This window comes from Atheta coriaria, unplaced genomic scaffold, assembly GCF_025399875.1.
Source record: "Atheta coriaria isolate IRGN ID8LTWV9N9 unplaced genomic scaffold, Caltech_Dcor_3.1 hic_scaffold_4_pilon, whole genome shotgun sequence".
NCBI lineage: Eukaryota > Metazoa > Arthropoda > Insecta > Coleoptera > Staphylinidae > Dalotia > Dalotia coriaria.
This window is the reverse complement of record NW_027045446.1, coordinates 6,857,698-6,882,375: the sequence shown is the minus strand read 5'-3', so window position 1 is coordinate 6,882,375 and position 24,678 is coordinate 6,857,698. Positions and strand designations below refer to the sequence as shown.

Genomic DNA, 24,678 nt, shown 5'->3' with positions numbered 1-24,678 from the left:
GCCCTGCGTTCGTTTTAGATATCGATCAAGTTTTTCCCCATTTAAAGCCCTCACCGACGCGCGATGTTAGATTAGATTCGGGCAGCGCTTTGATCACCCACCGGCGGATGGATACCCCGATGGATGGATAATTTTCAGCCCCAAACGTTGTCCCTGAACACATAACTGTTGGGAATGTTTACACTCTTCGAGATCATTGGGTCGCAGTGATTCTGAGCGAAGTTGAAATCTAAGCAAATTAGTAACTCTATACGCAAATAAAAATCCTCGCGAATCCTTGAAAATGTTTCTGGTTTGTGAGACTATCAAAGAAACGGAAAGGGACAACGTGAGAAAGGGAAAAAGAAGAAAGAGAAGTTTAAACGGAACGACCGAACAAAGAATTTAATTGGATACGCGAGCTCCACTTTAATTACAAGCTGCCGGCTGTAAGGCGGATGGTGTGAGGGTGGGGTCGTCCCTGACGGTCTGTCTCATCCCGGCTCCGTCATCATCATCCTTTTCGCTTTCGTCGCGATAACAAACAATTTGATCTTTTTCTAAAGCCAACAAGATGTGCACGCTCCTTATATGAGCCGGGGTCTTCGACTCGACTCCCGGCATGATGCGACCCTTTATAATAAAGCGCTCTTCAAATATTTGTAGCGGATTTAATTCGGGGGAGGCGCACTTTTTGTGTTCTGAGAACTTCCAAACGAGCAACCAAGAAGCAGCAAGCAAACTCCGAGAAAGAACCTACTCAAAACTTAGCTTTTAATATTTTTTTTTATCCAGTTAAAGTACAAAACAAACTCAGACTTGTTAAAAAATCAATATAAACAGAGAAATATATTTAAAAAACATAAAAAGCAGATCTTTTCGTAGAACTACGCATTTTATTTTTTGAATTTAACTCAAGTTTCACCGTACAAAAGTGGCTGAAAAACGTGATGTAAGGTTATTGCAGCTGAAGTTCTTCCCTTTATACGCGGCAAACGTCGATTTGCGATATGAGTTTGAATCTGGGAGTTGGCGGAGTCTTTCGCGTTTGACGAAGCATAAAACATTTTTTCCTCTGAAAGCTGAGGCTGGTGCTCACGCTCATAATTTTGCCCTTTACATGGTTTCTTTTCATCATTGACTTTTTCGCCTGGGCGCGCCAAACTCGCAGGTAACCAAGCAGCCGAAGCATGCGAGAGCAAAACGGAGATGGAGTCGAGATGAAGAACACCCCTAAACATTGCGAGGCCGGACTCATTAAGTGGTTTCCCCGGGTAACGGTTGTCAGGAGTCGCATTCAACGCATTCAACCTATGTAGTCAAACAGCCTCAAAGCCAACGGTAGGAAAATAAAAATAAACCTCTACAACTACAATTTTACCACATATATTCAACTTTTCCTATTCAGAAAATCCTTGGAAATTTCTTGAATGATTGATTAATTAGTTTGAGATATCGATAATTTTAAATATACTCTGACGCAGAATTGTGGTCATTCACAAGCGTCAAACCAAGACGACGTCAGAAGCACGCCTGTTTCTATTGATTCCTTCTCACCGCACTTTGCCATCAGCATCACGCCTCCTCACCCTAGCGCCGAATTCGGTAACGCCGACCAGAATGCGGTGCGCTGCGTTTTCACCGCGCTCGTTGTCGTTGATACGACAGCTGTCAGTTGCATGCTCGGGCGAGCTGCGAATAATGGCGACACATGTAGCCGCCAACCACCTCCTTGCCACCCCACGAACACCTCATTCTCTCGCACCTCACGTGTCTGTCCCAGTGGCCGCGTAGAGTATGCTACAATGTTCGTGTTCGAACTTACTTGTGCACTTGTTCGCAATCGGGGTTGCTGGGGAGAAGAATCGTAAAGAAATATGTATGCTCGTATGCTGGCACGAATAATGCGGAATGTCACCTGACACGAAAATAATGTGTGAAAGTTTTATGAGGTCTGTATACAACCTGTGCCCAAAGAGCTAACTTTGTTGCGGTTGCGGACTACACTTTGAAACGAACAAACATACTGTATGAAGAGAATTTGGCTGATATGTATGCGAATATGATCTAGACACACACGTACGTTCGTATTTGTCACGCATCGCTTCCTCTTGGAAAAATCGTCTTTTTATGTCATTTTTTTTTGTTTCCAAGGGAAATATAAACGAATAAAACTAACTTTGTTAATAATGTCTATGAGGATACACATTTTCTCTCGGAATTAATAATTGACCTGTTGTTTTGTAATGTGTTTGTCCACTTAAGTTAATTTAGCTTGTTTAGTATTCAAACCATGCGGTCGTTTAATTCGACCAAAGTGCGTTGTTAAATGCCCGCTATCCAACACGCGCGTATGACCCATGTTTGGTCATCTACTATCCAAATCTACGGATACTACGGGTTTTGTGGGCATTCCTAGTTATCCCCGACCCGACTAGTTAGCCCAATGTTTCCGCAGCCTGGATACCTGCCAATTATGCTGTTGCATGTGTAATATTTTCACCAGGGAGCCACGCGAGCGAACGCTAACGACACGAGCGTGAGCACGAGCACAGGAATCAACTCGACGACCACCAGTTGCTACTTAACCGCGATATTTCCTGTTGCTTTGCCGGTGGCAGGCCTGCAAGAAAACACTGCCGGCCTGTTGCATTCCGAACTATTTCTGTGTTTTCTTGGCCTGAACTCGAGCCAACAAAACATAATACAACAAAACATCCTGGCAAAACACTACGACCACAGTTCAATTTCAAAAGGGATGAAACTCCTCACAAAACCACAAATTAACTTAATAATTTAAATTTAATTAAATAAGAAGTATATATTTTCACATTAATCAAATAAAATAAATTAAAATGTAACTTATATTTTGTTTCTTTCGCGCGTTGAAAAAATAAGGTTTTTGAGTCTAAGTTCACTTAATGATTAATAGCATCCTGATTGTTTTTTAATGCAAAAAAGTAAAATTGCCAGCTACGGCGTGTGCGCACCGGAATGATTTATTATTTCCGTCCAAATTGGACGCACGCCCGGCGCCTCCACTGTTCGACTCCCTCTTGGCAAGGAGCACCGCATACGGTACGTCGGAATCGATTAGTCGAAATAATTCGACAATTAATTTGTCCACCAAAACGACGAACGTGAACAAAACGCCTAAAACGTCGTGCCACCCAAGCAATAAATAACTTCGACCACTTGTTAGCTTTCCACAGAACTTTCCCGAACTCCAAATGTCCTGGAAATGCTTTCAATAAAATTAATTATATACCTTAGATAACATACTACTAAATATAGTTGTACGCTGTATATTTTTAGATTGGTAAATTGTTAATTCAGTTTATTTCCGGGTGGTTTTCTCACGCTAAAACTAAAGTAAGGTTAAGCACGCGTTTGCGTGGTATTAGGCCATTGTGGGGTAGGAGTCAAGCGCAATGAAATATATCGAAATGGATAGGATGCGACACGTGGACGGAAAATGCACGACGTTAATCTATACGAACGAGACTTATCTTTAATTCAAGTGGGCATTATTACACCCATAAGCTTACATGGAATACTTTCATTGTCTTCTCCTTAGTGATATGTTGTATAATAAAATTGAATGATACGAAAAATAGAACAGAATTTGTATTAATTTTCAAGAGAATATATTTTGTTAATGCGAAAAAATTTTCTAAATTTTTAAATATTGTGAAACATTGCAATTGTTTTATTTTTATTGTTCTACATGCAGTAGCTTTTCTTAGCTGGCATTTTCTTTGTACTCCATTTATCTTGTCTCACGCCATGCTGAGCTACAGGGTGGTAAGCCAAGATGAGCGACTGGGTAAAGACGAAAAGGGGAGGAACAAGTTGACCTATTTCACTAACTGCTGCCTTGCGGACACGAATGAAATGGAAAAAAGGTCGAAACCATTTCAGGATTACAATTCCACATTGTGAATTCAACAATTTTACAATTGTCTTTATTTACTGGAAAGTTTTAAAATAAGTAAGACCAACTAAAAGGTATTAGATAGTTTCAATACAAAGTTAATATGTCAACATGTCTTATCGAATATAATACCCCCCAGGCTTTTGTAACTATTTGGAGATATTACTGCATCCTGCCAGGTTTTCTAAGGATCGTAAAAGATTCATAATCGCATCGTAACCTTTGTGAACCCGATGGCCTATGGGTTTTTATTTTTATATTTCGTGTTATCGATTCCGTGTTAGCACCGCCGCACAATTTTATGACGAACGTGAGTTCAGGCTAACGCGCCCTCCTAAGCTGCACTCCGTATAATGCGCGCATTGAATTTATAGCCGGCGTTTTTTCCACTTCTCTTCTGCCCTTTCATCCTTCTTTCTCGGCTCCGTTTGCTTTTTCTGTTTTTTGTTAACGCTTTAGAACAACTTGCTTAAAGTGGAATGTGCAGCACGTTTCGTGTGTGCATTCGCTATAGCGAATGGCACGTGTGTCGGCGACGCGCCGGGGTGGCTTTTGTTCGGGGTCGCCGCTCAACAGGTGAAGCGCGCCGTCACCGCCGCCACCGCAGCCGCGCGCGCCCCGAGGGAACGCTTTACAGACGAGCCATGGTAATGCATAAGTGATGACACTCGGTGAGTTTCCAACGCTCATGGTTAGGTAACGTCCGGGCACCATGATGGTCATTTTGATGGGCGCTGACGATGGCCACTCTATTTTGGAGGTCGATGGAATAAGGGATATTAGGTTTCCAAGACGGTCCACAACTTCGTTGCTTTGGTGAATACAAATGAGCGGGAGTGGCTCCGAGTGGATGCGAACGGATTTATGTTGCAACGTGCCGTGTATGACCAAAGAGACCAAGAACATCCAAAGAGTAGTGGTGAGGTGATAATCGTCTTAAAAGTTTATGACCTCAATAAAATACAATATCTCAATGCTAAACATACATTTTCGCTTTTGTTGCAAAATCAATGTTTAGCCTGTCATTTGCTGACCAAAGTTTGGAAGCCATAGCAACCTGAGCCCAGTAAACCAAATTAATGTACCTTTCCGAAGTTGCAAGCTTCAAACTTTGCTCTGCGTCCGACCTTACTAGATTGCTGTTTACTTAAAACCTTGAAATATATTAGCGCACCACCCCCGGTGTTGCCATTAATGCCACGCTAACCTTTTACCAGACTTTAACGTCTCATTCCCGGGCGTAAACAATTTCGTTAATTAAATCGGCGGCGACGCGAGTGCTTTCCGCTTCCAGCTTTCAGTTTCCTGCTTACTGCTTTTGGCAAGAGCCCTTCTCGGACAGTGCATTAAAGTGGAGCCACAAAAAAGTGCGATATTGAGATGGTCGAAGGTGGAAAAATGACATTGTGGCTTTTAATATCCAACTATAAAAATGCGCACCCTCACCGACGATGTTAATTAAATGAAACGATACTATAAGTCCTTTGTCGAAAACGAGACCGGCAGTCCCCAAACGAGATAATGTAAGTTTCCTGCACACAGCGTGTTTGATACCGACTCAGAATGACGATTTTAAAATGATGTGGGCCGGATTTTTCATCGCTTGGTATATCTACGCTTGTGTCGCCTGCTGCAGGGTAACTGCATTACGGGCAGCGCATTTTCGGTTAATAGGCTGCTTTCAGCTCGCCGCCGACGCTCGGTAATGGACTTCATTGTGCACCCAATTCGCCGGCGCCGGACTCGTGAAAATTTATCAAAACCCATTTGGTATTAACACGAATTATAAATTTCCGCGTGCCGAGTTTTAGCAAAATTTAACATTGCATGATAAAAAATTGCCGCAAAAAAGTAAAACGCTTGAATAACTCGAGAGAATGATATCCGGAGCGGCACACTGAATAAGTGAAACTGTGGCAGAAAGAGAATACTCGTTGGTACTCTGCGCGTCCGTAGTTTTATAAATCGCAAGGCCAATTAAAGCGGGTGCGAATGTTTTATCACCACTATAAAGTAATTTCACGCGCGCGTATACTCTAATTTTCCGACGCGACGGAGAACCCCAGAATATCCGCCACTGTTCTGGCACTCGTTTGGATCTTTGTGCATTTTGGGGGTTTACTTCCTCTTTACCCAAGCAGTTGCTACACTCCCGTCTACAGCAATTTATCTTACTTGATTAGTTTTTCTTGGATTAATTGCTTCAATTGTTTTTCTCATTTTACCTTTGAAATATTCAACTAAATTCAAAAAAATACGAAAACATTTCTTTTTTAACCAATTGAAATGAGTATTATAGTGAAGTGAACAACTTTTAAAAATATATATCTTGTTTTTGGCATGATACGTGTAGTTATGCCGATGAAAAAGGAAGCATGGTTCTTCCTGGCGGAAAGTTGGGACATTGTTGGATGTCGTCGTGTCGAGTTCTCGAGGAGTGAACACGATGCGAGGAACGTGAGCCCACGACTCCGCACGACCGAACTTAAGCACCCGCTTTAACTCACAAACTATTCCTTACTGCACCGCGCGGTGGTGGCACAATGGATACATAATGGTATATATAATAATTATCCTTAATGGTCATAAATTTCGCATTAATTCAGGCGCACGACTTAAAAGTTTACTAATATACTGTCGCCACCGACACGACTCCGCCGTGGTGCCGGGACAAGTTTAAGCGACATTTTATAGCCCCTAATGTGTAATATGCTGTAGAGACATGACTTGCAAATTCCGTTTTTTGAGATTTCAAATTTTACATGTTCGTTATTATGCGCCGCATTTTTGCGGCGGCGTCTCGGAACGCAGGGCGATATCGGTTATCGATTTCGGCTCCATGTATCGCACCAGAGGAATGTTGTAATATTCGGTAAATCTTTGATCAGATTCCGCGCCAGGCATGCATGACTTGCCGCCGTCGAGCGTGAGACTTTGAAGCAAGTTCGTTCCTTCGTTATAATTTAGTTCCGTTTGAAAAGTTTCCGCAGTTTCCGCACCGTGCAAAGCGGGCGAGGTTTTCTCGGGGGCGGTTTTTGAATACTGTGCGTGCATGCATGTGATGTGTGCGCGAATTCCGTTCGCACACCGGCTGCGAACACAAATTGCTTCCTAAAAACGTGAATTTGTTGCTAGGAGGAAATATGAATAATGAATATTACAATTCATTAGCTTAAGATGGAGATTGATCGCACACCTGACCGAATTCGGGGGTTGGAAAATTTATTCCCTAAATTAGCCGCCCCTCGGTCGAAAATATATGAAAATGCATTCACAACATTCATAGCAAGCAAGACAAGGCGCACAAACCTTTTTCTGCTTCGAAATATATAAGGAAATATGAAGGTTCGAGGTTCCGAGACCATTTTTGCAGAAGGGTAATTTTTATGTAATTTAATAAATTTCAGGGCGCATTCTCGAGCGTGAAAAATCCGTGGAATTTTCAAAGGCACCAGGGGCACCCCCGAGCTTCCGGTGCTCTCAAATAACGAAGAAAAAACTGCTTGAAAATTCATACTAGCATACTTTGAAAAGAAAGAAATTTCACATTACACGCGCCGTGGAAATCTTTAATTTTTATATTCTAATAAAGTTCGACACAAAAGATAATAATGCAAGAATCCCCTCGGCGACTTTTTGCGTGCCGCGTAACTAATTATACGGGGAGTTATGCCTTCCATAACAAATTTACATCATGCACCAGCAGAATAAAAGTTTAAAAATGGTAAAAAAGGTAGAATCGCAATAACAATAGTCAAAATTAACGTTTTTATATTTTAACAACAAAAAATATTTTTCAAATTTATACATAAATAAGTATAGATTGAATTTCTTTTGGATTCTTTAATTCTTGAAACGCCAACTAAGTGTGTTTTTATGTTCGATTTGAGTTTCTGCAATTGTCTCCAGTCTCATTTGAATGTAACACGACCAATGAATATCGACTGTGAGGGTGGAATGGAGGCGTTGAGGCACAAGCTCATCTTCATCTTCATCTCGCGTCGAGTTCTCAGTATTCCGTCGTAAAATAATAAAATTAATGAGATTTTTGCTTGTCGCCGTCGTCGCGTTCGTCGCCTCTAAGCGGTTTGCGATTCACTTATTTTGGAAGACGGCGAAGATGGTAAAGGATAAACTCGCTTCTTATCCGCCGCGCATCGTTTGTTCCTCCAGCAAGTCCTGCTGGCATGCAATTGGAATCGAAATGGAGCGTGCCGATGATTATCTCGGTGTTTATTCGGGATGGCAATGTTTTTGGTGAGTTTTCCAAATGTCCAGAGCCGTTTTGTATCTGTGGACGAAGCCGAGGTTTAAAGTTTCGACCCTCATCTGCATAGCGAACGCGACGGAATCACTTAAAGGACGATTTGGCAAATCTGTTTAAAAGCTTGTTAAGTGCTAGAGGAGCGCGCGCGCACCAACACCACACATTTGCGCTGGATGTCATCAAGGACTTAAAATGAAAAGAGGGGTCTGGTAAAAGGGTAAATTGCATTGTATTTTGCACAACCAGTATGACAACTTAGCAAACTAGAAGAGATGCAAAAAATATGTCAGAGGAAGCAGAGATTTAAATCTGAAGAGGTCAGACTCATCAATGCCAAAGTACTAATTAGTATTCTGAAAGCAACTCCTTGATGAAAAATAATTTCACAATTGAGACAAGAAAATCAATAGTTTTTCTTTGCTGTGTTTTTAAAATTAAAAAGACTTTTAAATTTTGGTACGGGCTAGTTGTTATCCATTTGTCGTAGCGTAGCGGCTTACATAACGCGATAAAAAGCGAGCAGTGTTCATGAGTAATGCATGAAAATCCTAATGTACTCTTGAACCAACCAGGACAAGCCAGACGGCGATACTATTAACGTTATTAAAACCCCGAAGTGAATTAAATGCGCTTTGTAACCCTATTAAAAGCACGTCCTCCTTTTATTTCATTAAAATTGCAACGGCTTCGAATTTCGTTCGTCCGTTCGCCTTCGTCCTGTATATTGTTCTTCTTTATTCCAATTTGTTTTATTTATATTCGCCTCCAGGCGACGTCTATATTCGCTTAAAATTGTGCGAGCTGAAAATATCAGCATAATAAGGCCTCTGTTTGATTTTACTCTAAAGCATTTCTCCGGAATATTGGAATATATGGGAAATATTCACGTCAACAACTTTTTTGTCCATAAAATGTAGCTCGCACGAACACACATTTACGATGAACTTAAACGAAAACAATAAACATGTTCCATTTTATGAATTTATCAAGGACTGACTGTCAGAACAAGCTGTTGAGGGTGTTTAGAGCTATATCTGCTTTGAAGACAATTCCGAAGACAGTTGTGGGGTAACAAATTTGAATTTATGAATTTGAAATTACCTGTTTCAATTTGAAATTTAAAACATAAAAAGTTTCAAGACAATAACCAAATTCAGCGAGCGTTTAAAAAAGTTTCAAACATTGTATAAATAAATCGCTTGCAGAGTGGAAATTGAGTGGAAGTAATCATTATTCACAAAATTTGCTTAATGTCTACCTAATAATTTATAACTTTTTTTTAATTACTTTAATGTCTCATGAAATATGATGCTATAGAGCCGGAGCACCTAATTGAAATTGAATAACTTGTAATTTAATAACGGCGCTCGTTTTGCAATAACTTGAGAAGAATTGACGTGCCAACAAAATAACGTAAAAAATATTTTATTAAATATACACAACAAAAAGTAAAATTAAATATTAAAGCCAGCTCCCATTAGAGTTTGATGATTCACTCGATGAGAGAACAGGAATTGAGGTTGCAATTGAAGTTGGAGTTGGAGTAGGTATAATTAAAGTTTAGACGGGAATAGTTGGTTTGAGGGTGCGAGCGTCCAGCATTGTGAAAGTTTTGCAACGGGAGCCAGCAGCGTTGGGACTAGCACGTATTGGACCTCAAAAAAGATGGATTGCAGTTTGATATGATGAGGTTCGGTAACATTATATAGAGGAGCGCGCATTGAGGCATCGCCCGCCTCACGTGACTGACTGAAGGGCGGTCGGGTCGGAGAGACGGAATGTGTGCGCTATGATTGATAACGTTTCGCCCGCTGGCACATATAATATGTAGTCCTTGCACATCCGAAACCAAGTGTACCCCAAACTATCTACAATTCCAAACTCATCTACGAATTTGTGGATTTTGATTCACTCAGTAAGGAAATCCATGTTGGTTGCCACAGTGATCGATTAATCGTTGTCCTGATGATGTGAAATTCGGACACGAGATGCGTTGCGATGATTGGATGTACAGCGGGGTTTAAATCGTGCGCTGTGCTTCAAAGAGTCCGCCTCGAGGCTGGTGGCGGGTTGCGAGTAGAGGTCTAGTCAATCATGCGGCAAAAGTTCTTTTAAAGACATAAACCGTTCGGCAAAGGAAGCGCTCGAGACCAAGCGACCGAGCGCGGGTCGCAGATACAGAAGGAAATCTATTGTGTGGTCGTCTCGAAATAACTGAACCATGATAATGTTAAACCTCCTTCGTGCAGCTCGGCGCACGAGGCTCGTCTCCAGCGTAGCGTGCATCGCCGACCCTCTTAGATATGCCTCGAGTCGACAACAACTTTTACTTTGCTTCCACCAGCACGTGAAAATATTCCCAAGGCAAAGAAAACTCAAGACATACAGATTATAATGCGGATGTTAATGTGAATGTTAATGTTAATTTTCGGAAAACTTGAAAAACACCAGGAACTTCGATCGGCAGATGCAAATCGGCGCATGAAATGTAAGCAATGAAAACCATATTTTCAATAAGCTACTTTCAAAGAATTACCAGTACGCATCGCACGCGCACGAACGAAGTGGAAACTTTTTGGAAGAAAATCACAACTTTACTCACACCACCACAACTTCCATTTTCCATCGCGTTCTGAGGTGGCTATGGCTCGCCCTGCCGGAGTGGTGATAGAGTGTAGGCGAGCGAGCAAAAAGGGATGAGGTGAACGCGCAGCGTGCCACGAAAGAATAGTTCGCGTAATGAACAGAGAGTGAAGAGGCTCGCTCGGTTCGCTCAGGAGGGAATATAAAGAAAAGTTTAGTGTCGAGGTGCGAGGCGTACGTGTGCTCACAGGCGGAGTCACACAGAAAATGCTAAATTTTATTTTCGAGCAAAAAATGTCACAAATGTGCACATTGTACTCAACAGGAACGTGAAGAACTACTCACATAAACTAATTTCCTCACAATTCCATCGTGGTCGTAATTTGGGTAATAATCTAATTAAAATTTAAATTCTTTGATGAATCGATGATTGAATTTGCGGAGGCTGTTCATATCTTGTTTGGTCATTTGCCGGCCACAATGTGCGACGCATCCAAACAGGAATGAATCATTTGGGGCACGGCGACAATTGACGAAAATGAATAATGCGACCGCGGTCGAGCTTGCCACCGAGCTTAATAAACAGCAATAAACAGAGGCGGGCTCGCGATAGCGCTCCATCATAATGGGCCCGTCAAATGATCGACATTATTAAAAATTCAATCCTCGTTATCTCGCACGCACGACGTGGTAGCGATGACATTGTCAGGTGTGGTTCGGCGCGTGATGGATGCGACCAATATATTGATGACCGCTTCCGGGCGTGCGCGAACGCATTAAATTCGGCTAGTTTCGGGGTTGATGTATTCCTTGCCAACCGGCCGCCGCCGCCAAGATCATTAAACGCTCGGTTTATGGCAATTTTATACATTTTTAATCTAAACTGTGCGCATTTAAATCAGTCGTATTTTTATCGACATAGTCGTAAAATATTCACACACCTGAATTATTAGCATGCGCGTTATCGTCGGTGCGCAGGTGTGAGCTAGAGTAATGACCATGCGTAAAATTATTTAGATTCATGTAAAATTGTTCCGGGTAGAACGGAAAGACTAAATCCACGAGACTTTAGATGATTAAACATAAATTGAATATAGATTACATTAATATCAAATTATGTACTGTGGAAACTAATGTTTTCTCCGTCTGATATACGAGTTCAGTGTGAAAATAAATTTGCATTCGCATAAAAGTCTGCCATTGATCCATGTATCCACCGAGGTCGTTTCTGGGACTAAGGAAATTGCCTCGCCAAGTCGAGGGTAACTCAATGAAGTACATGCCGAATCGAAAGTGGAAGAGACAGCTTTCTATCTGAACCAGCATGAATTCAACCTAACCCGATGGTTTTGATACTTTGGGGAATGCTACGTGGCTGGTTGAGGATGTGGGTAATAGATTTCGATTTACCTCAATGTCCGGCAGCTTAGTAGTTTTTTGAATTTTCGAATCACTCGAATTCATTTTGTACACCATTATGCAGCGGGTATTTTTTATACTGCATTTTCAACATAGTTCAGCAGGGTGGTGCAGGGTGGTGTTCGGCGGTAGTCGGCCTATGTAAATTTCATTTCGTCCGTAATCCACTCGCCGAGATTGGTCTCGATTGATGGACGCAAATTGGAAAGTAGAGAGGGTCGTGTGTGTGTGTGTGAGCGCGCAAAATGCGAACAGGCGCGCAAAGCGAAAGCGCGAACCGCCCCAACAACCCACCCCCGATGATGCGGTGTGGTGGCGGGCGGCTGCGACAACGCCGCATAACTGCCACCCTTTGTTATGTTTCGCAGTCGAAGGAAGACCCCACGCAGCACAATATTATATTATCTATCAAAGGTTCATGTATCATGATGGATTAAGTTCACGATGATATTCATTAATTGCTAGAGCCACACATGCACGCATCCACGGCCTTACGACGCACTCGACGGCAATATAAATAGTTATTGGTGGTCGGACGATAGCGGCGATGAAATTGTTACGACATCATTTTGCCAACGCCAATCCAGACCTCTTGGCTAGGCCATTATGGCGTAGCATTGTGCTAACAGAAAGCCATCTACAAGCACACACCCTATTACATCTTCCCGGTGTTCGGGCAATGCTTTAGCCGTCAATTTAATTTCGAATATCCACTCCTACCGCTGCTCCTCATACGTATATGTTCACGGGGAACGAGGTCGCTTGGCACATTTCCATCCGCCAACATAAAATATGGAATTGAGTGTCGTTTACATAACCTGTTTGAGTTGTTAGGTAATGCGTTGCCAGGCTAGGCACCGCCACGCGAATGGAAAATAATGTTTGAATATCGACCACGGCGAGTACGCCACGGCGAGCCAGTTGGACAGGATGTGCATTAGGTGGGAAGCAAACTGGCGCCGAACTTCTTTAAAACTATTCAGACTTGCAGGAACTGAGGTGCATTTCGTACCGAGAACGAAGAAGTTTCCAGGGACATTTCGAATAAATAAACAGTCGCTAGAGGAGAACCCCAGGGTGTGGAAATAAAAAGCATGAAAACAAATTCAAGAAGAATGATGACCACAAAGGTGATTGGACTCTCAGCGTACTAAATTCCATTTCAACAACTTTAATTTTTGGAATAAAGCTTACTGTTGTTTGAATTAATATGGCTTTGTATATACAATGTTTAAGAATCCGACTTGACGGGCAATATGAAAATATGTATCGGAAATGCCATTAAGCGCGTGCGATGGTGTGCAAGCCGCGCCATAAATAATGGCAAGATTAATTAAAGTCGTCCCGAGCAGTTTATGTGCAAGCAATGAATGACGATGGCCGCCAGCAAGCATCTTGCTCGCAACCGCATTATGCGATTACGGCCGGCGCGCTGGTAAGCATTTTTCCACCCGCCTTTCGCCGTAAACGCTTATATTTATTCGAGTGGAGCATATTTTTTGGTAGATAAAATGTACGATTCGTTGGACGATAGCCAACCCGACCCAACCAACATCCTACGCAGTAACACATCGCCATGGTATTCTACGAGGGCAGCGAGTACGGTTGGAAGTCGAGAGTCGAGAGTCGGTAGTCGAGGACTGAGAGTTGAGAGTCGGGAGTGGAGAGTGGAAAGTCATAAAGCGATTCCGTGTGCGCGGCGTGCCGGCGTTTACATCCCCATTACGCTCAACGATTCGGACATGGTACATGCACCGCGGCAGATAGCTGTGGCACTCGCGAAAAATTCCAACGCATTCACTCCACTTGAAAATCATAGCATCCGAAAGCGAGCTCTGCCCTACAAAGTGCGCACACTGATGCACAATGTTTGACTGAGCACACCGAAGTGGATGCGAACTCTCCCGGATCAAAAGAATCCCAGCGCCAGAAAAGAGTTGCCGCACCGACCGCAGTCGACCATCAAACGTCCCTGGAAATGTAGTATTTAGTTTTATCACGCACGAACTGAACCAGAATCCAACATCGGATTCGAGCCGGAGGAATTCCACCGGGGATTTCCCTTCGGACGTGTCGTGATTCACGGTCGAGCTGTTTCGGTCCTCGGCGGCGAACAAATGTTAAGATCGTCGCCGGCGCACACAATGATATTGAATATATGCGCGGCTGGCGTTCAGAGTGCGGACTAGTCGAGCGGGAAATGTGCTCCTGCCGCCGGAAGGATGTGGCGCTGATAGCGGCCCGTCGACAATATATTCAGTATTAATTATGACCTCATATAGACGACGATGGCCGGAAACTCCTAAATGAACGCCCCGAGATTGGATTGCGAGGCGGGTATGCTCGGCTCGCCCTTCGGCTTTATTAATAACCAGTTAGAACCAGTCGACATTGATCAAAAACCCTAGCTCTGCTCGCGCATAATCACGAGGCGAAAATTCGCAGAAAAGCGTTTCGGGAACCTTGCCTCTTGCCCTTAATTACGCGTTGCTTCGTGTAAATATTTGTGAATCTTTGGATTTATATTCCGGAATAATTTTGCATCCCACATCACTCCAATGCTCATGCTCATAATTATCATCATAATCACGCTGATGAGAACGTTTTATTAAAAGATTCCGATGTTAGAGGTTCTCATATCAACGTTAAACATCCAAAAATCAAAATAAACGAAAAAAATTCCATCGCAGAGGAGAGCGTCACTCGTAAAAAATTGTACTTAAAAATGGTTGCAGGCGTTGAAAATCTAATATGCTTACGCCACACGAAAATTTCATAAGCTTAATATGACGGGCGAGACGACGCGCCAAATTTATGCGCCGCGTGGTCGTCGATAAATTGTACATTTCCTCGAAATTATTCAAAATTAAGCGGCTTTTCATAAACGCCCGTCTTATATTTTTTCCGCCGAAATTCCCACTTGAACCCACCTGCCATAGGAAAGAATTTACACCCTCATAAAAATATAGCACCCAAAATGTTGTCCTTCATTTCCATGCTGTGGTGTTTTTCAGGCGGTCCGGGTTTGTGTGCGCGTGTTTTAGGTAAGGGGTAGTGGGTAGATAAGAACATCAGTTTCCTCCCCACTGTCTCACACTCTTTGCTTCGAGGTGGGTTTTGAGGTGGAGGTGGGTTCAGACTCAAGAGCCGGTTTCTTACAGGCTTTCCTACTTTCACGTTGTTGTTTTTCAGTAAATAATGGGATCTGTCATTTTACATTACGCCGTTGGTGAGGGGTCGGGAGACGGGGGTTGCGCCTCGGGAAATACGACCCGCATTGAGAGAAGAAGGACGTGGGACGACAGTACCGAACCTGGCGAAGAGCGACAACGCTCGTGACATCCAGAAACCCGCATCGCGTGCGGGGACGAAAACGAAATTGATTTAAAGTGAGATTTTAATCAGCGTCGAAGAGAATCCAGATTTCTGGACGAGGCCATAAAAGAGCGTCTAAATTAAATCAATGGGCATTTTATTCGGAAAGCTCGAAGCCTCCATGAATGTTTTTGTTGTATTTTTCCCCAACTGGCTTTCAGATTTTTCAGAAATTCTTGAGCGACTGCAAGCGGGATTGATGTAGTCATATTAGATGCCATTTCCGAAACGAGCAAAACAAAGGGATGAAGAATGCCCCGCATGAAAATATGATGTGACTTGGCGCGCGTGCATTCCGCCCGCCGCCGCCGTCTGAAAATATATTTCGAAATAAATTAAATTCAACATCTCTGCAGCACGTTGCAATTTTGTTGGACGTGGCTAGGTCTGAGTGAAATCCGTTCTCCGTCCTCGGGAGATAATAACTTTTAGGAGTTAATATGGGCCGGAGAGTGCGGACGCGCGTAATGCGAGTCGACTGGTACACATGTTGCTGGCCGGAGGCCGCGGGGGCGGGCCGCTATCGGCCAGCGCGCATCTAATCCACGGGCGCGGCAGAGCTTCGGGGATTTCGGCGGGCCTGCGCCAAAATTCCCAACCGCTGCTTCTACTCTCTTCCTAGACCAGGGCCTTGCTTTCGCTTCAGACCCCCCTAGCTCTAATAGCTATTACTCGGTGAGCGCGCCGAGCAGAATTGCTCCGATAGAAAATCTCGTTTAAAATACGATCCAGCGTCTTTGCTACTAAGTGAAATTCATGCCAACCTCCACGTCCCACAAGTCCAACAACCAGCATGTTACATACGTGTAGCAGCATGTAAAAGGTCATCTCGTAAATTAATCCCTCTTTACGTTGAAAATTTGAGTCGGTCCAGCGCTTGCTTCATTAATTCAATTCGCGTGCTAGTATCGCGCCGGCTTTGTTTGTTGGGCGAGGTCCAGTATTCGGACACTCTCGGCGCGCACGGATAATAAGTTCATAGGTTTGTTTTCGAGCACTCCGGGCGGCAGCTCGAGTTTTGGCCCAATTAGCATCTCAGTTTGTGCGCAAACACGAAGGGCGCCTAATGGATCTGATGGACCGAGTCTGATTGGACTTAATTAGCTGTTCGCAATGTTTGTGGAAGAGAGGAACGTTCCGCAGCCTTCGCGTTAACCGTTAAGAGGATTCCGCTGACTGGAAATACGCCCTACACAACTCATTTCACGACCGGACAACGTCCATCTCAAAACCCTTTCAACTGGGAATAAGCTCTACGTGGAAATCGAAGAAAATTTATGCAAAACTGCAATAAAGCAATGAGTAATCTGATCATCCAAGAAAAACTCATGTTACAAGCAGAAAATTCTAGATTTTAATTCTTTACTCCTGTTTATATTAAACTTAGCAAATCATTCGTGTGTTATAGAGAGCGAGTGTATATTTTCCCGAGTCCGTATTCGACGCTTAGCCAGATTAGATTACCACCGTCGCCCGCAGCAGTATCCGATTAATGTTGCTCCCTTTGGGTTATGATTTGCTCGACTTGATGCTCGCCGCGCTGATGTGTTTATACTGGCAGACCCAACGCCGGGATCGTTACACATCATAACTTACACGCTGATCAATATTTGCTGAAATCTCTTGTGCACATTGCACATAAATTCATTTACCCGTAATTTGCCCCCGAAGTCAAAAGTCAAAATTAACACAAAATTGATGAACCAACAAACGATAAATCTGAGAGCTAAAAAATAGATTCAAACGTTTCAAAATACCTTAAAAAACTTTTTTGAATTCCCATGCCATTTTCCTTAGAGCGTCACAAGTTATATGAGAAAATATTTTTCCATTAAAAATCTAATCAAACTTATATCGCAGTCCGGTTGTAATTTTAATCTCTACGAAAACATACGTAAGATAACATCCCCGATACCTGGAGATTTTCTCCGTAATAACACTTGTTTGATGTCTCTTCATTTATTTCCTGCACTGCACAGTGCGATAAGGTTCCAGTAAGGATTTCAGAATTACAGGGAAAACATCAAAACATCAAAGAAAAGATTTATACATTATCGTAAAGCAAAACGTGGCATATCATAATAGAAAATTTATTGAACTGAAAAATTATATTAAGAAAACACGTGGGGACGCTTTGAGTTTCTCCGATATCAAATTTTTATTTGTCGTATTTATCGTCCGTTTCGTGTGGAAAATGAAATGTGAAATGAACACGAACTCAGCGCTCGCGAGCATGTTGTTAGACTATTATTATGAATCCATTTCTTTATAATAACATTAATAAACTGGAAAGCCGAAATCATTTCTTATCATAAATATACACTTCAGACGGAAAAAATGTTGTTGACATAGAATTGATTGAAAAGTTTAAATTCTAAACAAACACACTTTGTTGACAAGAAATCTGTTCAAATACGTCTGTAGTTAAGCTACTCGTGCACTAATAGTATTATTACACAAGACTGAGCTCAACTTCAACTTTGCATTAAGAATATTTAGAAAGTGCACCGAATGCTTGCAATGCTCTAAGTCTTATTAAGCAAAGGTCTTGGCAATTAGACTAATTAGAGAAGAAACAACAAATCCTGTGAATTGTGTTGCTGCATCTCTTGTTTCTTTCATCTGTTGTTAGTGCAACTAACAAAACAGTTTACTAGCACTAAAGCAAAGATTGCTGCTTGGTGGCCGACAAATAATCAATAGTTATTGACTGATAGAACAGTCTTTGGATGAGAATGTCTTGTATTCGGAGTGTTCACGTACATGACCCCCGAAGCGCCCAGCATCCCTGTCGTCTCAATCCATGCTTACTTGTGTGTGGAGTAGAGAGACACGAGCGCTGAGTGGAGGCCCGGCTTGCATTCACCCGAGATTGTAATTACTCTTATCAGATAATAGGTTGATGTACTCGCGCGTGTATCCCATGTACCTGAGGCTCCGGCTGTTGTCTATAATCTATAACGCGGCGAGGTGGCGGCGGCTGTGAGCACCGAACAGATTCGGAGGGTGTACCGGGGGTGCGAGAGCTCAATATCGCGGCATCGAGGCAAATTAGTGTTGGGCCACCCAAGCTCCATTTTGGAGTATTCCTAGTAATAGCATTGTGGGGGTTTCTGAATCTAGGGTGAGGAGCTGAAGCTCTGAAGCAGAAGCTGAGACATTATGTGTGTGTGTTAGTCTGTGCGCCTGTAACGCTAAAGCAGTTGGAGCTGTTCGAACTGCTAAGCGGCGCGAGTTGAAACTTTGTTTCATTAACAGCGGCGGAAACTTCCGGGGCCTTGACGGGTGCCCTTCAAGTACGTGTAATTATGACGATATTGCGCAACCAGATTTGCTATCGCAGTATTCCAACCACTTGAAGACATTCGATCTACACTTGAACTAACCTCAACATTTTATTAGCATTTAAAGTCGTAAATTTTTTTCTCCGGGATTTTAAGTGCTTGAGTTAATTCAAGAAACAATAGTTTTACGAGTTTCCATTATACAAAGCGCTTTTCAAATCTGAAATGGGGCGCGAATCAATCAAACTTTCCGGCGCGCACAATGCGAATAAACGACGGTAACCGAAAGCACAATCAAGTTTGGACGCTTTCCTAATCGATGCATAAACACAAAGGGCGTAAGTGGCCGAAATTGTACGCGTCGAGCGCAATAAAAGAAATTAACAAGAAACAGAACAAAAAACGGCACACAACTCCGACGTACAAAAGTTAAGCGCACGAGTTGGCAGCAAGTTGGAAGCGAAACACGAATGAAAAGTTCCAACTCGAATGAATCGAGCCATTTATTCTTCAATTAGCGATTGTTCGCCGAGATTTCAAGCAAAATTTAAATTGTTGTCGAAATTAATTAATTGTACAATTTGCGCCGCGTAAAATGATCACAATGTCTAGACATGGAAATAACATCGATGTTAAACAATTTTCTTACCCATTTTGATGGATATACGGCGCCGTGGCGCACGAAGCGGTAGTTTTGGATTTATGGTACTCACCTGTAACAAATTAACAAACAAGAGTCATTAGTTAAGCGTTTTCGAGGGCGTGCGCGGTGGCGGTTTGATAGCGTGTTATCGCGATATCGCGCCATCACGCCTCGCACCCGGATGATATTAATCTTTGCGGTGATAAATCAACGCGTTTGCGTAATCATCCGTGGTGGTGCGCTACTTCCAGAGTTTCCAGCGCGTATCGAGTTTCACACACTCATCAATGACAAGCGTTTATCATCATATCACATAGTAACACCTTTGTAAATCACACAATAAAAACGGTTACACATCGGGCAACTGCAATAATTAAATTAGGAATGCACGAGGTGTGTTTTACGTGAAGTTTTTGTTGTTTTGCGGGGTTATTACCACCCTCAAAGCGCAATGAAACGTGAGTGCAATGACAAGCAGGTTTTTCTCTCGAACCACGTATTGGAGTCTTGAATGCGAGTATAAATTTGTGTTGCGTGGCGGATGTCGACGGGGGAGAAAATAATGGAGGTTAGCGTGCATGCCGTAGGGGTGTGAAAATAATACGCAATTTGTTATTCTGTTCCGTAAAGTGCCGAAATCAATCCGAAAAGAAGCATGACAATGCAAAATCTAAACCAAGACATAACCAAGAATGTAAGGAAAAAATAGACATTTTGAAACCTCAATTTTTCCTGTAAATTTCTGTAAATTTTGATTGATTAAAGAACAAAAATTAATCCTAATATTAATCATTTTAACATTTCAGCTTTGCTTAGTTTTGTTCTCTGTAAACCCTTTTTGGCTGTGCGTTTTTTGCAACCCCTCTTGTTTTTGCAAGAAAAAGAAGATGAAAAGAATGCGGGAGCGCGGACATCAAGTAAAAAACTTATTAATGAATTCCGAGGCTATTATGCTACTGGAAAGCTTAAATATTAAATTCCGAATGTAACTAAGGACGGACATTTTTCGGGCCGCACTGCCGGCAAGAGAAAGAATGCGCAATTCAATCAGAAATAATTACGCCGCCAAGCTCGCTTCTCAGGCGGCAGCACTCGAAAACTGAAGACCCTTTCTCTGCGCGCCTCTCGCGACTGAAAACCGACTCGCCAGTCGGAGTTGAAGAATATTAAAAAAAAAATTGAAGAAAAATGCAGAATGCGGAAAAGTGCTGAAAGCGGGTTGAATACGATGGCGGCCATCTCATGCCGCTACATTGATACTACCACCGTGAGGGAGGAAAATGCTCGTGCGCAATAAAAGAATTAAAGAGTAGCCTATTAAATATAAATGCAAATTGGGTGCCGATGATAATGACGTCTTCAGACGAAATAATCGCACGCAGCGTCGCCGCATTGAGCCTCTTTCTTAAAGGTGGCAGCGAGAAGGAAATACGCCGGGAAAAAGGCAGCAAACCAAAAGCGGATTTTTGCTAATTGCTCATTTTTTTCCTATCGTACTTTCAATTTTGTAAGAGAAAACCGTAAAATGAAAAATGGTCGATGGCAGAATAGAAGTTTTCAGGGCGATTTATTAGTAATTCGAGAATAATAAACCGCAATGATGGCATTTCTCTATTGTGTGATGAAATAGAAGGATTAATCAACCGACCATGTGCTGCCAAGCAGATTCAAAAGGTTACAGCATGTAAAAGTCAATAGAAATCAACTTATACAGAGTGTTCAGCGGTCAAAAATGAAATTTTTAACTTAATATTCACAAACTTTTTCCAGTACACTTTGTACGTACAAGCTTGGAATATGACAAAACTTTTACCGCTTATGGCACGATCATAATTGAATCCCAGCTTGGCTGGCAAGCGAGCAAAACTTTCGTGCGTGCCAGATAAGGGATTGACAACGCAGCCCACACCGGCTCCTTGCAGCGTATCGTGCATAATTGATGCGAGCACAAATTAGACACGTGCGTCTAACGATGCGGATCGTCATTATTTCATAATAGGTTATTTTCCCTAAGTCTGTTTCTTTAAAACTTCAACGCGCCAAATTGGTTCGGTTGGTTTAATCCCGACACCGCAAATACACTTCGTGTTGTTCTTTTCGACGAGTGGAATGGGCCTGGGTCGACTAATTTCTTCATCTCACTATTGGGAGCAATCGGGAGCAATAATGCCTCCCATCAGAGCATTTCCAGCATCCTGAAAGCGGAGATGGAGGTGAATGCGGAAGTGGCAGAGCGGAACGAAACCGAACGCCATACTGATTCCAGGCTTCTATCAAATAAACGACGCCAATTAATTAGGGAGAACGCCTGCAACGCCAGCAATCGACCTTTTTTAAGAGCACACGCGGTTTAATTGGACCCAAAAAGACAGATTCAATATAACATAGAAAAAAACTACCTTAAATTTAGTATTATTTCATTGTTTTTCGCATAAAACTACCAACCTAACATAAGCTAGTAGATAATATTATTCCACGCTGTTTTTGCACTACAGGTGCATTTGTTCAACAGCATATTGTTCTTTGTCAATGTAGTGAGTTTACAACCGCTTCCCTAGATGATCCTGCATCGAGAACAAATGCGAAATTAAATAGGGCGCTCGCTAAATACCGTCTCGATAGGATGCCCCACACCTCCACCAGTCGGGGCCTAAAAACCCAGCCATCAGCTATATCCCACTGTACCTGCGAACGGGTGGAAGCCGTAGAACAATATCGGTTGTTACTACAACCGCTCGGCAGTCGGAAAGGAAAACACAGAAACACGACTGAACATTCCCGCAAACTACCCCCGTACAACCGAGGACAGGTAATGGAAGAAAAATACATGCGCCTAGCATTGGTCTGCATGAGTTGCTGCGGAATGGAAAACGGCTCCTTGTTGTTCATTAAGGACGCATTAAACAATAATAAAGGTAACATAAAAGGGCAGGCTGCGCGTGCGTACAAGCTCGAACGGTGAGACAAAGAGACGAAGAATCCTTGTTATTTCAACAGTTGTGTAACTTTGTTTCATCATCGTTCCCACCCCTCGTCATCTGAGCAACTCGAACACGAGCTGAGAAGCTCGAATTTATAGCACAATATGATGATGCACGCTTGGGTTGTATTCGCACCAAAACGACTCCTTGAGTTTTCCTTAGGGTTGCGGAGTGATGAAGCAAATTGGGTTTTACGTGCGTAGAAGACAAGCACTTGTTATTTTCAGGTAGCAACGTGTGAAATTAATCAAAATTCAATTAGTCTATGATTATAATTATACAAAATAATAAAATTTGTGGTTATGTAAAAATCCACTGAAATATTCAATCCTGCTTGAGAGTGTCCTTTGATTATCCGGCCAAATCGCCAAAGTTGCAATTAGGATGCTCACTTGATGATGTGAATGATGGACGCTTGTTCAAATTTCATTCCCATCGCACTCTCGGAGTATCCTTGTCTGTAATATTCGAAGTGAAGTGGTGTTGGAGTCGGGGGTGGTGGCGGACGGCCACAGCACCGGCAATAATTGATTATGCTTCGAGGCTTGAAGTTTTAATGCAATTTATGTAATAGTAATGAGGGGTGTAGTCGGACATGGTAAACAAGCACCGCACCTGCGGCCGACACATGCCGCCACCCACACCCCTCGCGCGCCAGCCATAAACCATCCTCGGTGTGTTTATGCGTGCACGAGTGTGTTTACCGCATTTACATAGACTACGGATGTGTGTTGATGCGAATCGACAGAGCAAATAATAAAAAGCGAGTTGATTTACTAGTTTTCCGAGACGTGCACGTCCATACACACACACCTGGAAGCGGTAAGCGCGCGTGCAAGTGGGTTGGTGTTCATTGGGGCGGAATGCGTCTTGGACTTTCATTACGAACTACATAAATCTTGGCAGCGAGCGAACGAGCAGGTTTAATGTTCGGACACGCAAAACGTAAAATTTAATGTGCCTTCAAGGATTGTGTCGCCGACGATGCCGACGCTGGGAGGCGGCGTCATTACAATGCCGTAAAACATCCAATTTCTTGCCGCGCAACCAGACAACAACTTAGTGTCTAAATTTCGTTCAATGTACTCTGCAGATTTTTGTACTTTGAGACAAATGTAACTTTTTTTGTGGTTTCGATCTAACATGTCGTCTGCCACATGGTGGGGGCGGCAATTTCGACAATTTCAAATGCAAATGCCTTCACACCGCAATATGCGGTATGTACATTCATAAATATGGAACTTGATGATCACCGCAACGTACGAATACGTGCGGATTCAATCCGAGGTGTGTATTGATGAAGCCGGGGGCGGTAGGTGACGGCACGGAATAGCTCGCTGATTGCGATTACCATAAGTGTATGCTTCAAAACCAAATCGAGACTAGCAACATTTTAAAAATTTAACCGTGGTTTTAATTTAATCAATAGTTTTGACAAAGTTTGTTGGTGTTTGCCGCTTGATTTGAAAGTTTTCCCCTCTTTGATTTTCGCGGAAACGGTATCGTGGTTCGGTGGCACGTCGCCAACTATTTGCCGGTAATTTAATATCATCTTACTAATAATATAAAGGCTTCCTATCCCATGCACATTGCATACTAATTACGTTTGTCTATATTCTGGCGCCGCCGACGTCGAACTCGCGCACACGAATGATGAAAGCCAGCGTGCTTCTCAAATTAAATCAAAGGTTGGAATGTTGCGAACAACAACGCTGAAACCTTCGAATCCTCCAAACCTCAGGACTGAAACGGAGTTCAATTAAATTTCGTTTAGCAAAGTATGCTGAGGGCCAAAAAACTTCATTAATGAACCTAATTGCTCATCTAATATAATAACGCAAACTTTATTAATTTTTGAAAGTAAAAATTATTTTCATTAAACACAAATTTTACCATGCATTGTCTATATTTATGTTTCTATGGCAATAGTCAACAAACAATCTACAGATCAACTTCTGCTAGAGATGCAGCACGTAAATGCGATTTGCAAAGTAAATAATCAAACAATCATCATCGGATTGCATAGATCGCAGCATTAGAAGCAAATAATTACCATAGATTAGGTGTTTTCTATAAATGTTTTGTTGGAGGAGTATTTTTCAAAGAAAACTGTTGCTGTGAGTTGCACAAGATATTTATTCCTTTGCTACGCAAAGTTTGTTGTCGGCCGCTATCGACTGCCCGAGTCCTGAAGTTTGCGCCTCCGAAAATCC

At 42.5% G+C, this 24,678-nt stretch overlaps 1 protein-coding gene across 12 annotated transcripts in view; it reads right to left on the bottom strand.

Annotated features, from left to right (window-relative positions):
- The window catches only part of bru3 (bruno 3), a 179,208-nt gene that overhangs the window by 33,077 nt on the left and 121,453 nt on the right, over positions 1–24,678 (bottom strand). The window contains exon 4 of one of the 12 annotated variants that reach the window (XM_065300339.1): positions 19,491–19,554. The exons of the other annotated variants lie outside the window; for them this stretch is intronic. The gene's annotated coding sequence lies outside the window, so the exon portion shown is untranslated. The remainder of the gene's footprint in view (positions 1–19,490; positions 19,555–24,678) is intronic. 12 annotated transcript variants of the gene reach the window in all.